Source organism: Xenopus tropicalis, chromosome 3, assembly GCF_000004195.4.
Source record: "Xenopus tropicalis strain Nigerian chromosome 3, UCB_Xtro_10.0, whole genome shotgun sequence".
Classification (NCBI taxonomy): Eukaryota; Metazoa; Chordata; class Amphibia; order Anura; family Pipidae; genus Xenopus; species Xenopus tropicalis.
This window is the reverse complement of record NC_030679.2, coordinates 11133332-11149986: the sequence shown is the minus strand read 5'-3', so window position 1 is coordinate 11149986 and position 16655 is coordinate 11133332. Positions and strand designations below refer to the sequence as shown.

Here is a 16655-nt window from a genome sequence, read left to right as displayed (position 1 = left end):
ACCAGGGAAAGCTTGACCCATGGGCACCCCACCCTAGTGATTTTGACGTTCTTTGTTCTTTAAGGGCAATGACACATGAGGAGATTAGTTGCCTTGTGACTAATGTCCTCTAGCAGTGCCAACTAATCTCCTACCGACGATAACGTAAATTGATTTTGTACCCCAAATCTTGGAATATGACCCTGGTGAGTACAAGGGGGGAATGCAGCACTTTGCAGAAAAACTGTTCCTGAGTTTCTTGGTAATTCATGTGTCGGGCAGTTGAAAATCACTATGTGTCCCTGGTCTGTTTTATGACTTGTGACATTGTATGTTACTACTGGTCACGGTGAATAAGTGTGTCTATATAGAGGACCTCAGTAGGATCAGTCTAACCATGCATGTACCTGCCACATATGGTAAGTAACTTAATACTTCTAGTGGGAAAGCTCTAAAACAGGGGTCCTCAAACTATGGCCTGCAGGCCGGATTCGGCCCCCCAGGGAAATTTACCTGGCCCCCCCCCCGCTGTGTCCTCACCCCTGGCAACGAAAAGCGAGGACTCAGTGGGGAGTGGGACGGGGGAGCTGAGAGGGAGGACGAACGGCGCTTACAGAAAGTAAGGGAGACGGATGGCAGAAAGGGGGTACTGGAAGAGGTAGGACTCAGCAGGGGGGGGTGGACGGACGAATGGAGTGCGGGAGGGTGGATGGACAGACGGAGCGCGGGGTGGGGGGGATGCTGAAAGAATGCAGTCACAGTCTAGGAGTTGGCTGCCAAAGAAGCCCATCCTAAGGTTGCCATCCAGGGGCCAATAACAGCTGCTGATTTTGTCCTTCTCCCGTTGACAGCCCCGCCGCACAACCGATATCTTCCCAAAAATTACCCAGTCTTGATTTTGCCAATTTTTTGATTTTTGCAATTCTCCTCCCGACTTCCTGCCCCAATTATGATCCAATTGTTAGCCCCAGGGCCAAACGATCAGATTTGTCATATACTGTCCGCCCCAAGGAACTTTACATGCATGGGCAGCTTAAATTTATCATTGTGGTTAGTGGCAGAAATGTTGCTTAACGGGAAAGCAGAAACTGAAAGAAAAAAAATCATTTCTGCTGCAAATGACTACAGAGTATTTCACCATCCACTTAAGTGCATCTTGTGGGAAATTACTTCATCATGTAGTTATCTATTAAGTTATAGCCTTCATTGCTTCCAGACCATTCACCCTTTTACAAGGAAAAGAGCAGCAAACTGGGGAGGGGGGACAAGTATTGCAACTAAGAACCAAACAGAAATTATTCCTGAAACCATAACTACGTAATGCAGTTCCTGTGCCCCGTCCCAAGCTCTTCTAACTGTGTGTAGATGGCCATATGTTACTAAATCTTCCAAGTAATTTCTCATCCAGATGATTTCTTGCCTATAAACCATGACCCTGCCCAGGTTGATGAACTACAAGTCCCTGCATATCACTGACCCTAGAAGGCTGAAAAGGCTTTTTCCCGGAGCAGTTCAGTAATAAAATTACAGGGGAATTCCGCTATATGATATCACCCTGATGCCTTCTGCCCTAGGCACAAGGCATTGCTAATATTTTTATTATATAGCGTTGACGTATTCCACAGCACTTAAAGGAGACATTGGCTAAATGGGAAAACCCTAAGTTTGTAGGCAATTATCGGTTATTGATTGCTTTATATGTTACTCTGTATGTCCAATGTATGTAACCCACTTATTGTTCAGCGCTGCGGAATATGTTGGCGCTTTATAAATAAATGTTAATAATAATAATTAGGAATAATATATGGTGCTGGTTTCCCTTTGGGCTAAAGATTAATCTTATCTGTAAAAATGGCCCCTTTATTGGAACTCCCTATAGATCCTCTCAGGTCCCTTTCCGTGTGTGAAATGAAGGGTGGGCGTGTCCTAACGGTCCCTGCCAGAAGCACGGTAGGAGGGGGATAGCCAATCACAGCCCTGCACTCACACAAGCACAGCCAGGCTTCAGTTCCCTATCAGGTCAGCCTTGCTGCTGATTGGTTCCTATCCTATAGTGCTGAGTGCCACTGGCCCCCCTGCACATCCAGAGAATTCAGCCAGCAGGAAGTGGAACAGATGGGCGGGGCTAGTGGGGTTTGGGGGGAATTTCTCAATAAATCAGTCTGAAACACAACAATCTTTCTATATCTAGAGGAGGAATTCACTGGTCCATTCATAATATATAATATATAGGAGATGTCTATTTTAACAGAGATTATACATCATTCCCATCAACCCTTGCCCCAGTGAAGCTTACAGTCTCTCAATCAGACAAACTATGGCCAGGTTTATCAGAAACCATTAACCTGCCTGTATGTTTTTGGATTGTGGGAGGGAACCAAAGAGAACTCCAAAGGGAACTCATACAGACATGGGGAGAATTCGAAATAAGTAAAATGTTATTACTTGACTTCAAAGTATATATATATAGTGAATATTTATCAATACTGGTAAATAATTTAAGCCTCGTTATAGGCTACTGTACTGTCCATTTCAATTCTGTTTGTTGCCCGTAGCCGCTCAAAGGGGTCGTTCACTTTTAAATTAAGATTAGTATTTTTCTTGGCAACTTTTCAATTAGTTTTTTTATAGTTTTTTTTAATTACTTGCCTTCCTCTTCTTTCCATTTTTTTTAAGTGGGGGGTCACAGACCCCAGTAGTAAAAAACGTATTGCTTTTGCAATGTTTTTATTGCAGTTTTTTACATTTACTTATTTTATTCAGGCCAGGCGATCTTCCAACCTAACCACAGCTCCCCCTAGGCCCAAGACTTTGTGGCCTTGCCATAAATTCGGGCTTAGCCAAATCAGGCCTCATCCCAGTTTTTCTAAACCTGCCTGATAGATATTTGGCCAAAAATCAGCAATATTGGCGAAGCAGTTGGGGAGGATTCGCACACAGGCGAATGGATCAGCGCCCGAGTAAAATAGCAGTTAAGAGATTCCTCCGAGTGATTTTAATACAACTTTCCGTCTTAACCCTAGATAAGCCATAATTCAGGCTGCCTCCCATTCATATTCAGGTCTCTTATTCAAACCCCTGCCTGGTTGCTATGGTAAATGCGACCCTAGCGACCAGATAGCTGCTAAAATTCCTGGACCTGCTGACAAAATCGAAATAATTCAAAAATCACACAAAATAAGAAAAAAAACGGTTGAAAATTATCTCAATATTACAGTCAACATCATATGAACCATTCATTTAAAGATGAACTGCATTTTCCTTTAGTAAGAAATTCCCACACTTACAAAGATGGGAAGTGAATAACCTAGCCTACTATGGGACAAGCCTACACAACATATAATTGTTGTTACAAACAGCTATAAAAAGCACTGAGGTTAATTGACTCCTCTCAGTTAACACAGCTGCTTGATCACTGAATAGCAAAGTCAGAAAGGCAGATAAAACAAAAACACAAATGTTGCTGTATGATGTTCTGTATAAAGGCAACATTAGGAACAGTATCAGAGATGTCACTACATTTAATAATGAGCATGGTCCCTATTAAATTGCTGATTAGTCGACTTTGGCAAACCGCTGCACCGCGTATGCCATCTCACCATATATATATATATGGGTGAAAGTAGAAGCCGCTCACACAGGTCTTAAGTATAATCAAAGTATTCTTTATTGTAGAGGTGAACTAACGTTTTGGCTGAGATATCAGCCTTTCTTAAGGTTTTTCACACTTTGAAAAAGGGTGATGTCTCTATATATATACTGGTTTGTCCCTGAGGAAGAGTACAGTCAGTACTCGAAACGTTGGATTTTTTTCAATAAACTTTTTCACTTTATTGCTAAGTCCCTGTGTGTGCGGCTCTCTGTATATATATATATATATATATATATAGAGGAAAAATGACGGCACTCACAGGAATTTTCACACTAGAGACATTAGATCAAGGGACAAGGTTGTTCCTGATGAAAGTTTCAATTGGAACTGAAACGTCGACTGAATAAAAACCTCACTTTTTTACTTCATCTGATGTCTCAAGTGTGAAAATTCCTGTGAGTGCCGTCATTTTTCCTCTATCTACATTGCAATATCGCACTGGCACCCAGGTAGCATCTTATATTATGGTGTGCAGCTTCATTACTGTCTGTATTTATACAGGTATAGGACCCATTATCCAGAATGCTCGGGACCAAGGGTATTCCGGATAAGGGGTCTTTCCGTAATTTGGATCTCCACACCTTAAGTCTACTAAAAAATTAATAAAACATAAATTAAACCCAATAGGATTGTTTTGCATCCAATAATGGTTATTTATATTTTAGTTGGGATCAATTACAGGTACTGTTTTATTATTACAGAGAAAAGGGAATCATTTAACCATTAAATAAACCCAATAGGGCTGTTCTGCCCCCAATAAGGGGTAATTATATCTTAGTTGGGATCAAGTACAGGTACTGTTTTATTATTACAGAGAAAAGGGAATCATTTAACCATGAAATAAACCCAATAGGGCTGTTCTGCCCCCAATAAGGGGTAATTATATCTTAGTTGGGATCAAGTACAGGTACTGTTTTATTATTACAGAGAAAAGGGAATCATTTAACCATTAAATAAACCCAATAGGGCTGTTCTGCCCCAATAAGGGGTAATTATATCTTAGTTGGGATCAAGTACAGGTACTGTTTTATTATTACAGAGAAAAAGGAAATCAGTTTTAAAATTCTGGATTATTTGATTAAAATGGAGTCTATGGGAGACAGGCTTTCCGTAATTCGGAGCTTTCTGGATAACGGGTTTCCGGATAAGGGATCCCATACCTGTATATATATATATACACACACATATACAGGACCCACAAGAACCAGTGATTGGCTGGCCCAGACCCACCGCAGACAAAGTATATTGAACAAGATTCAACATGATTACAGAAACCCATAAGTCTAAACTCCAGGTCCCCAGCATTCCAGATAACAGATCCCATTCCTGTACTTTAATTAGCACCATCTAGTATTAAAGTGCTGTGTGCAAAGCTTTAATTAACTATTGTATTAAAACTGTTAATTGTTCATTATATTTTTAAGTTAACAAGTTAAATTTACGGACATGCATTTACAACAGAAAGTATACAATATAAATAAATGTAACGCTGGGTGGTCCATCGAGTGCGGGCATGCAGAGTTATATTCAGGACACTCACATTACGTTATTATGTTGGTTGTACATCAAAGGCACACTAAAGGGCTGAATTACTTAAATGTCAATCTTTTTTTCTGTCAGCAAATACACGTAAATATTACATTTTCTTTAAGTGTAAAATAAGCGGATCTTTGCCCAGTTTTGTCTGATCTGTTCACAGTAATATCCCCTGCAGAACCTTCAGGAGACAATAGCCTTCATAGCACAATGCAGTCCTACATGATGGTACAGGTATGGGATCTGTTATCCAGAAACCTGATATCCAGAATGCTCAGAATTACGGAAAGCCCATAGACTCCATTTTAATTAAATAATTCAGATTTTTAAAATTGATTTCCTTTTTCTCTGTAAAAATAAAGCAGTGCTTTGTATTTGATCCCAACTAAGATATAATTACCCCTTATTGGGGGCAGAACAGCCCTATTGGGTTTATTTAATGGTTAAATGATTCCCTTTTCTCTGTAATAATAAAACAGTACCTGTACTTGATCCCAACTAAGATATAATTACCCCTTATTGGGGGCAGAACAGCCCTATTGGGTTTATTTAATGATTAAATGATTCCCTTTTTTCTGTAATAATAAAACAGTACCTGTACTTGATCCCAACTAAGATATAATTACCCCTTATTGGGGGCAGAACAGCCCTATTGGGTTTATTTCATGGTTAAATGATTCCCTTTTCTCTGTAATAATAAAACAGTACCTGTACTTGATCCCAACTAAGATATAATTAATCCTTATTGGATGCAAAATAATCCTATTCGGTTTATTTAATGTTTTATTGATTTTTTAGTAGGCTTAAGGTATGAGGTTCTGAATTACAGATAGACCCCTTCTCTGGAATACTCTTGGCCCCAAGCATTCTGGATAATGGGTCCTATACCTGTACTTTAGGGCTCTGGCACACAAGGGAGTTAAGTCGCCCGCGACAAATCTCGCTTTTTGTGGGCGACTAATCTCCCCGATATGACATCCCACCGGCGAAAATGTAAATCGCCGGTGGGATGGCATATCGGGGAGATTAGTCGCCCGCAACAACGGAGATTTGTCATGGGTGACTAATCTCCCCGTGTACCAGAGCCCTTATACAGCCACCACATCTGTATTCAGCCCCATGCTATCTGGCCCCAGGCTAAATCTGCTGGATACAAGGAGGCTGTTAAACAGATGAGAACTTTATTTGGGCTGTTGTTGTTAGTATGGGAGTTGTAGTTCCTGCGTGGGTTAGACATTCCGTGGCAGCATCCTGTGACCTTTTCTACTCCTACCCCCTGGGCAATTAGTCCTTACCACATGGTTTTACATTTCTTTTTGGAACAAATTTCTCCTCCAAATGACTAAAGCAGTAAAGCAGTAGTGCTATGGAAGAAAGTCATACGGAATTAGTTGGCCTTGTTACATGTTACAACAGGTGACTGCCTAACATCACATACAATGGTACCACACTGTGCTGGAAGACAAAAGGCTATACAATATTTCGGGCTTCCATCAACATAAAATACAAACGCATGGATGGTAGCAGGTCTGTCTCCCCAGGGCCCCCAACATCCCCCAGGAGCCCCCTGCTGATCGCCGCCCAACCCCAAGTGTACAAACTTAACTTTGCCATCAGAGGAGGGAGGTGAGCAGGGGAGCGCCAATGCTTCGGATTAGGACTGGGTCAGCGGGCCACAGGGGTTTTTTCCAGTGTCCTGCTGGTCCAGTACGATCATAATAAATGGAATATAATTCATATGCATTGAAACAGGGGTTATTTCTAACGTTTTCATTAATGCAACCTGTGTATCATCCCTATGCTGCCATAGTTTTATGGTATCTCTCTGTACAGGCTATGAGCAAACTTAGGGGGCTGTTCCTGCTGAATTGTGCTTAGTACAGGGGAATCCCTATGCTGCCATAGTTTTATGGTATCTCTCTGTACAGGCTATGAGCAAACTTGGGGCTGTTCCTGCTGAATTGTGCTTAGTACAGGGGAATCCCTATGTGCCATAGTTTTATGGTATCTCTCTGTACAGGCTATGAGCAAACCTAGGGGGCTGTTCCTGCTGAATTGTGCTTAGTACAGGGAAATCCCTATGCTGCCACAGTTTTATGGTATCTCTCTGTACAGGCTATGAGCAAACTTAGGGGGCTGTTCCTGCTGAATTGTGCTTAGTACAGGGGAATCCCTATGCTGCCATAGTTTTATGGTATCTCTCTGTACAGGCTATGAGCAAACTTGGGGGCTGTTCCTGCTGAATTGTGCTTAGTACAGGGGAATCCCTATGCTGCCACAGTTTTATGGTATCTCTCTGTACAGGCTATGAGCAAACTTAGGGGGCTGTTCCTGCTGAATTGTGCTTAGTACAGGGGAATCCCTATGCTGCCACAGTTTTATGGTATCTCTCTGTACAGGCTATGAGCAAACTTAAGGGGCTGTTCCTGCTGAATTGTGCTTAGTACAGGGGAATCCCTATGCTGCCACAGTTTTATGGTATCTCTCTGTACAGGCTATGAGCAAAGTTAGGGGGCTGTTCCTGCTGAATTGTGCTTAGTACTGGGGAATCCCTATGCTGCCACAGTTTTATGGTATCTCTCTGTACAGGCTATGAGCAAACTTAGGGGGCTGTTCCTGCTGAATTGTGCTTAGTACAGGGGAATCCCTATGCTGCCATAGTTTTATGGTGTCTCTCTATTCAAGCTATGAGCAAACTTAGGGGGCTGTTCCTGCTGAATTGTGCTTAGTACAGGGGAATCCCTATGTGCCATAGTTTTATGGTATCTCTCTGTACAGGCTATGAGCAAACTTAGGGGGCTGTTCCTGCTGAATTGTGCTTAGTACAGGGGAATCCCTATGTGCCATAGTTTTATGGTGTCTCTCTATACAAGCTATGAGCAAACTTAGGGGGCTGTTCCTGCTGAATTGTGCTTAGTAAAGGGGAATCCCTATGCTGCTTAGCTCAGCAGTATGACTGAAGTTCATCAGAGCCCAAGTCACATGGCTGTGGCACCCTGGGAAATGAAGAATATGCCTAGCCCCATGTAAAATTTCAAAATTAAATTTAAAAAAAAAAAATCTGTTTAAAAAAAACAGATTACAATGCAGGATTCTGCTGGAGAAGCTCTATTAACTGATACGTACCATGACAGTATTCCTTTAATTGTATAGGTAAGCTCCACATTACCAAAAAGAGCCCTTAACTGGAAATCTCCATGTCCCAAACATTTTAGATAATAGATCCCATATCTGTATATTAAAAATACATACAAATTTATATGTCTCTGTACAGGATCCCCCAATGATGGGGATCATATGACTGTTTAACTATACATATATAAATCATGGGAGAGTAAACAAACTCTTAAATACATCCTTCCTTTTAAATGAATGTACGAAAATACTTCTATGTAATAGAATATCCCCCAATGAGATCAAATGACATTGGCTGCCTACCAAGTCCTTGAGCGGCTGCAGGGAGTCACAGAGAATATTATCTAGGTAAAACTGTAAGGGAATGGCTCTTTGAAGGCTTAAAAGGTACATAAATCAGGCAGTGGCCTATGAACAGACCCATAAAATTGATGTGTTTATGTGGGTGCCCCAGGTGAGCCCAGCTCTGTGCTTTGATCATGTGGCTGCCAGTAAGACATACTGAAGGGACACGGCCCCCGACATTTGCACATAAAAGATAACATTGCATTTTTATTACCACCGGAAAACTGGACATTTGAAATACGTCTGTGCAGTTGGTCAGAGCCATGTCTCCTAACCGATAGAACTGAAACCATACCTAGAGCAGGGGTGTCAAACTCAATTGCACAGGGGGCCAAAATCCAAAACACACTTTAGGTCGTGGGCTGAACAGGATAAACATTTATTAAACACACTAAAACTAAACTTTTAAAACTTTGTGCTTTTCAGCAATAATATGTAATATACCGTATATACTCGAGTATAAGCCGAATATAAGCCGAGGTACCTAATTTTACATAAGAAAACTGGAAAAACGTATTGACTCGAGTATAAGCCTTAGGGTGGGAAATGCAGCAGCTACTGCTAAGTTTCAATAATCAAAATAAATACCAATGAAATTACATTAAATGATGCATCAGTGGGGTATATGTTTTTAAACATTTCAAAGAAAAACAGTAAACTAGCTCTGTCAGTGGAGAAAAGGGTCAACAAAAACAATATGGTATCAACAATGATACCTTAAGAGTACCACCCCCTTAGCTCAATCAGCAACCAAGCTAAAACACAAAGAGGTAAAATCCTTTAAAACTATATATAGTTTATATAGAATATAAAGTGCAATGTCTAGTGCAGAATGGGACGGTAGATGAAGATGAATTTGGGAGTGGGTCAGGGCACTGGAGGGTCTGGTTGCGGGTGGCCTAATTTGCACACAAAGGACAGAGGGTGCTAGTCTGGAGGGACCCATGGCACCCAACTCGAGTATAAGCTGAAGGTGACTTTTTCAGCACATTTTGGGTGGTGAAAAACTAGGCTTATACTCGAGTATATACAGTAAATATACACCACTGCCCATAGTTATATAGATCTCTTAATGATATTAGACTCAAGTATATTAATAGGGTTTGGGGGAGAGGAGACTACTAGAAAGAAGGTAATAGTGCAATAGTGCAAAATGCTCTCTGCCGCTACTTTGCTCGTGTGAATAGAGCCCTCAGGGGAGCTACACAATATGAAACTAAAGTCCCGGCCGGGAGCTTACTTGAAATAGAAGTGGAAAGAAACACGGGTTCCGTGCCGCTAGCTCACGCCATTTGTTCGGCGGCGTCAATACTGCAGCGCTTCCTGCTTGTACGGATCCCTATTCCAGACCACTTCTTCTTGGCGTGTTAATCACAACCAATAATATATAAAATGATCCCGCGGGCCTTGAGTTTGACACATATGCTCTAGAGAGAAATTCTTGTGGATAGAGTAAGTGCAGTGTTTCCATTAAACACAACTGAGACTATGCTTGTATTTAATCTTTTCTTTCCCTTTAAAACATACCTTTATAAAAAAAAGCAAAAAAAAGGTGAACTAGCCCTTTAATGACACCTATGTGAGTTCTCTGTTGCTGTTGGGCCTGACATCCCTCCCTGGTTATTATTGTTCCCAGAGCTACATACACTACACAGGCGGAATGTCTGGAATGGAATTCATCCAGCTAAGCTGTATCATTGTGGAACAGCAATGAATCCGTTTGTCAGTGCACCCAACAGACACCCTACCTGAATTCCGCAGATCTGCCACCCTTACTGCACATACCCAGGATCCTACACATACTAATCACTTATAAACTAGAAGGATACAGTTACAATGTTGACATGTGAGATTGTTGTAACTTTATGCTTGCATGGAGGTAGCTGTACATCAGGGGTCCCCAACCTTTCTTACTCGGGAGCCACAGTCACATGTAAAAAGACTTGGGGAGCAACACAAGCACCAAAAACGTTCATGGAGGAGCCAAATAAGGGCTGTGATTGGCTATTAGGCAGCCTCTATGCACCCTATCATCTTACAGGGGCTTTATTTGGTAGGAAATCTTGTTTTTATTCAACCATAACTTGCCCCCAAGTCAGGAATTCAAAAATAACTGGTTTGGGGGCACTGAGAGCAACATCCAAGGGGTTGGGGAGCAACATGTTGCCCCCGAGCCACTGGTTGGGGATCACTGCTGTATATATTTACAGCTATTTCTAATTTTCTTTCTGAAATGAAACAGCAGTGCTGCCTTACTTTATGGCAGAGCTCACTGATAGATACTCAGGATTAAGCTGGTCATACATGGCCAGATTGGGTTGGGCAGCTGGAAGATGTGGACCTCCCTGTTTGGGTAGGTCAGGGCTTCCGTTTGGATGATCACCTGTCCTGTTTGAAACTTTCTCATACGCCATGCACAGTGTGCAAAGGATCAACGTCTCAACTCTTTCTGAGGATGCTGGGAGCTGTAATTACAGATCAGACATAGGACCCAAGGTAATCAAAATAATCAAAAACACCCTGACAGCTATTTGTGATACTGAGCCAATGAGGTGACAAAGAAAATGGACAATTCTGGGGTGCCTTTCAGTCTTATGGCAGTCACATGACCCCGAGAAACTTCAGACACTCATACAGACAATAGCCTCCAGCAATAAGGGAGCAAATAATAGGTAAACTGAAAGATAAACAACACCCCCCCCCCCCCCCATGTCATGTGAGAACTCATCCCATGATAAACAGCACAGTGACCCCCCCAGCATGCCTCTGCCTCCCAGAATCCCCCACTTTATTTCTATGTGGATTGCCATTACACATGCTCATTCTCCCACAGAAAAATGTCACACAGAAAAGTTTATGTCTTTATTTTAGAGTGGCCCAACGTGCAGTGGGTAAACTACAACTCTCACCCAGTTGCCCTGATGGGAGGAGTAGTTCCGCACTCTCTCTGCTCTATGCTAGCCTTAGGGTCCTAGTGACAGACCCCAGTACAAATGTGTTTGCCCGACCCTAAAACTGCCCCACTGGGGGGTAACCGGGCTGAACGTCCCATTAGGGCTCTGGTTGTTTTCCCACCATTGTAACCGTAACAAGTATCCCGGCTCCCCAGCTCTTACCCCATCCCTCCGGGGGAGGCGCTGCTTCTGATTGGGCCCCGCTTCCCGTCACCGAGTTCATTGAAATTCCCGTAGCCCAGAGGGCGGAAACGTGTAGTTTGGGCAGCCGGAAATGGAAGCCTTGGGCTGAGGGAGGGGGGGCTGAGTGGGGGTGAGAGTGGCAGTGGGGGTGAGAGTGGCAGTGGGGGTGAGAGTGGGAACGGGGTGGGAGCTGAGGGAGCACAAAGTCTGTGAAAAGTTTTGTGGAGAGGGAGGGGGCGGCACAGTCTGAGGGGGAGTCATTACATGAGGGGGGAGGGGGCCATACTGAGAAGGAATGTGTGAGGAGGAGAGTATGTTCTAAGGCAGGGACCCCCAACCTTTCTTATCCATGAGCCACAGTCACATGTAAAAAGACTTGGGGAGCAACACAAGCACCATAAACGTTCATGGAGGAGCCAAATAAGGGCTGTGATTGGCTATTAGGCAGCCTCTATGCACCCTATCAGCTTACAGGGGGCTTTATTTGGTAGGAAATCTTGTTTTTATTCAACGAAAACTTGCCCCCAAGTCAGGAATTCAAAAATAACTCCCTGGTTTGGGGGCACTGAAAGCAACACCCAAGGGGTTGGGGAGCAACACAAGCACCATAAAAGTTCATGGAGGAGCCAAATAAGGGCTGTGATTGGCTATTAGGCAGCCTCTATCAGGGTCGGACTGGGCCGCCGGGACACCGGGAAAAATCCCGGTGGGCCCCAGCAGCCCAGTCCGACCTTTGGCGGCGCTCCCCGCTACTGACCGTTCCTCCCCTGACGCATTCAATTTATACGCGCTCGGGGAGGACGTCAGGCGGGGGCCCTTTGGGGGGTTAGGGGGGCCCCTGGGGGGGTTAGGGGACGCGGCTGGGGCACCTGCAGGGCCCCTGGGGCGGGAGCCCCGGTGGGCCCTGCACCCCCCAGTCCGACCCTGGCCTCTATGCACCCTATCAGCTTACAGGGGGCTTTATTTGGTAGGAAATCTTGTTTTTATTCAACCAAAACTTGCCCCCAAGTCAGGAATTCAAACATAACTCCCTGGTTTGGGGGCACTGGGAGCAACATCCAAGGGGTTGGGGAGCTACATGTTGCCCCTGAGCCACTGGTTGGGGATCACTGTTCTAGGGAGTCAGTGAATTAGCGGGTCAGGAAGGAGAGTGAGTGCTCTGACTGGGGCAAGAATCTGTGAAGGGGATAGATTGTAGGGAGTCGGTAAATTAATGGGAGAGAATGTGGGATAAGGGATAGGTAGGGGGTCTGTATGGAGTTTATGAATTAAGAGGGTCAGAAGGAGAGTGAGCTTGTGCTTCTGTGGGGTGAAAGGCGAATGTGTAAAGGGGAGATTATGTTCTAGTTCAGGGGTCCCCAACCCTTATTACTCCTGAGCCACACTGGAATGTAAAGGTGGCCACACGTGGCGATTTGCGATCTTTGCACGAAAGATCATCAGATCAGCCACTAACCTTCAGGGCTGAAACGGCAGATAAGGAGGTATAAACAATAGGATTTCTACCTCCTTCTGCCGATTCAACCCTGAAGGCAGATTTTGATCAGGCGCCTTCTATGGCGCCCGATCAAAATCTTTTAACCTGGCCGATCGGCGAGTCAACCGATATGAGCAGCCTCCTGCGATATCGGTCGACTCGCCAACTTGCCATAAACGCACCGAATATCGTACGAAACGGGTTTCCGTATGATATTATCAGTGCGTGTATGGCCAGCTTAAGGGCAGTGGCAGACGGGGAGATTAGTCGCCCCGAGACAAACCTTTGTTGCCGCGGGCGACTAATCTCCCCGCAATGTAAATCGTCGGTGGGATGGCATACGATTTGCCTTGTGAGGAAACTTCGGGCGACTTGGGCAACTAACCTCCCTGTCTGCCACTGCCCTAAAAAGACTTGGAGAGCAACACAAGCACCATAAAAGTTCATGGAGGAGCCAAATAAGGGCTGTGATTGGCTATTAGGCAGCCTCTATGCACCCTATCAGCTTACAGGGGGCTTTATTTGGTAGGAAATCTTGTTTTTATTCAACCAAAACTTGCCCCCAAGTCAGGAATTCAAAAATAACTACCTGGTTTGGGGGCACTGAGAGCAACACCCAAGGGGTTGGGGAGCTACATGTTGCCTAAAGAGTCAGTAAAGTAGCGGGTCAGGAAGAAGAGTGAGTGTGTGCTAGTTGGGCGAGAGAGAGAATGTGTGAAGGGAGTAGGGAGTCGATGAAAAAGAGCAGGGATCCCCAACCTTTTATACCCGTAAGCCACATTTAAATGGAAAGTGTTGGAGAGAATGAAAAAAGTTCCTGAGGGTGCCAATAAGAGCTTTAATTGGCTACTTAATGGCTCCTATGTGGCAGCACACAGAAGGCTTTGTTTGGCATTATACTTGAACTTGCCTCCTTACCAGAAATCACACATAAAATGTATGTGCCTGCACATGAACACACAGGTAGCCGAAACTGGTAAAGGGGGTAGTGTTGTAGGGAGTCGGTAAATTAAGGGCTCGGAGAGGGAGAGTGAGTGCTCCTGGGGAGAAGGCAACAAAGAGATGGCATTGTAGCGGGGATCAATGAACTAAAGAGTCAGAGAAAGTGAGTATGTTTAGGGGGGTAGTGTTTGTGTTGGTAGGGTAGTCAGAAGGGGCATTTTCTACTGCATTTGTGTGTGAATTAATGGCATCAATGTACAATTCACAGGGTGCAGCCACAACCGGCTCAGGGAACCCTGACATTACTACCATGTGTTAACTGGGTTCCCTTGCATCAATGCACACTGTTCAATAGCATAGGCTGAGTGGACTCATTAGCAGTCTGTATGGACACACTAAAAAAAGTGGGCCCCCCCCCCCCAAAAAAAACATGCCCTGCGGATACATAGTCAAACCCCTGATTGACCCTGACCATGGCCCATTATGCCTAAACTGTAAAACATATACACTATTCCCCCTGTAGTAAAATTCTAGCTGTCACTACCAAAATACTAGTGAAATATTAGAGGTTACCAAGGAGTTAATATTCAAAAGCACAGGCCAGTTTCTTTTTCTAAATTTCATAGATCCCCAAAGTGGCTTCTAAAATGCTTATATCTTAATGCAAGGCAAAGGCAGTAACATACAGTTTTAGCTTAATAAATCCCAACTTTACTTCCCCTTTAAATTGTTACCTGACTTTTGTATCTGGAAACCTTTTTTTTTTCTAAATTTATTGTCTAAATATAACCCTAACCTTCCTGCTGGTTTATTGAAGATGCTGATGTGGACCCTGGGATGAGGCAGAAGAAGACACACACAGATGGCGTTAGCTGTTTTCCCATGGGAAGTCGAGTGTATAAACAAGTGCAGACACCAGACGTGTCTCTGCCACTCTCAGTGTAAGACCTACGGGTGACGGCCGGAGCACACAGACAGGTTGGTTATCAAAGCAGACAATCTGGAGACTTGGGAGGCTGCAGAGACAGAGGGGTGTGGCAGGTGTGGGGAGGTAAGAAGGAGCCAGTTTCATCAAGGAAGGGAGTGCAAGTCTGGGATTGGAACATGAGGCAGGGGACGTGTACGTGTCCCTGTGTCCGTCCATCGATGTGCTGCTTGTTGCCTGTTATGCTGATTCATCTCTTAAAGGGGATGTAAACCTACAAATAAAAAAAGACAACTTGTCAATAAACATTTATGTAAAATGCCAGTGGTTTACAAGATATTTGTAAAGATGCTATGTTGTTGTTGCAAAAGTTAAACCACTAGGTACAAAGAATTGGCATTCACGGGTAGATACAAGGGGTAAATGATCTTGCAGAGCATGTTTTGTGCACAAACAAAAGTTTGACCCATGAATAAAGCACTGTTTGAGTTTGGGGGAGGCACATAGGCACCCCCCTTCTGCCCCTTGATGTATCCCCCCTGTGGTAGCAGTTGCAGGCTACATACTTGCCCTGTACTTACTGCCTGCCCTAAGGCATCCTTGCACCCCTGACCCTGTACCCAAGTGTCCCTTCCGCTTATTTAACTGGGTTCATGCTCAGTACAGTAAGCTAGTAGTACTGTACAGTGCAAGGGACAGCTGGGAGCAGGGAAAACATAGTGGTGCTGTAGTCTTCAATAAAGTATCCCAGGGTGGGAAGATTTTTTTTAAAGAAGAGGTGTAGGGTAAAAAAAATTGTGATTTTAGCCACAACCGGATGCTTAAGACATTAAATGTATGAGCCAAACACCACGCAGAATGAAATTCTTATACATGAAGTTTGTACTGTGGTGTTTACTTATACATCTTACAACACATGTATCCTATAATGTGCTCTGCAAAGTATTATATATATAGAATTAGAAATGCACGTGATTCTATAATGTACTCTGTTAGGTATTGTATATACGTATATACTATTAGCTATGTACATATCCTGTACTGTGCTCTGGGAGGCATTATGTATAGAATTAGTATGCCCATATACTATACTGTGCTCTGCAAGGTATTATATATAGAATGTATCCTACACTGAGCTCTGTGAGGTATATATATATATATAGAGAGAGAGAGAAAGAGATAGAGAGAAAGTTTATTGAGTTTTTTTCAATAAACTTTTTTCTTTTGCACCAAGTCCCTGAGTGTGCGGTACTCTTTCTCTTTATGTCTATCTTTTGACCTGCACCCAGGGCTGTTATTTTGGTGACGGGTTTGCTCCACTCTGTTTCTTTCTCTCTCTCTCTAGGTATGGTTATCTATATTGTCAAATCTTTAGGGAATATTATACATTGAACTGGCACTACATTTATCATGCAGTTTGTTCTGAGGGTACTATAGATATAGAAATAGGCATTGCATTTGACTTGGCGTATGTCTCGGATATTATACATGAGACTGGCACTATGTATTTTTTTTCTACAAATACGT

At 43.5% G+C, this 16655-nt stretch overlaps 1 protein-coding gene and 1 long non-coding RNA gene across 2 annotated transcripts in view; one reads left to right on the top strand and one right to left on the bottom strand.

Moving 5' to 3' along the window:
- LOC100496642 (solute carrier family 45 member 3) overlaps positions 1-11974 on the bottom strand; it is a 28042-nt gene extending 16068 nt beyond the window's left edge. The window contains exon 1 of the mRNA XM_031898668.1: positions 11764-11974. The gene's annotated coding sequence lies outside the window, so the exon portion shown is untranslated. The remainder of the gene's footprint in view (positions 1-11763) is intronic.
- A 2149-nt stretch (positions 11975-14123) lies between these two features.
- The window catches only part of LOC116409685, a 36721-nt gene continuing 34189 nt past the window's right edge, over positions 14124-16655 (top strand). The window contains exons 1-2 of the long non-coding RNA XR_004221903.1: positions 14124-14366; positions 15021-15181. This is a non-coding gene — a long non-coding RNA (uncharacterized LOC116409685). The remainder of the gene's footprint in view (positions 14367-15020; positions 15182-16655) is intronic.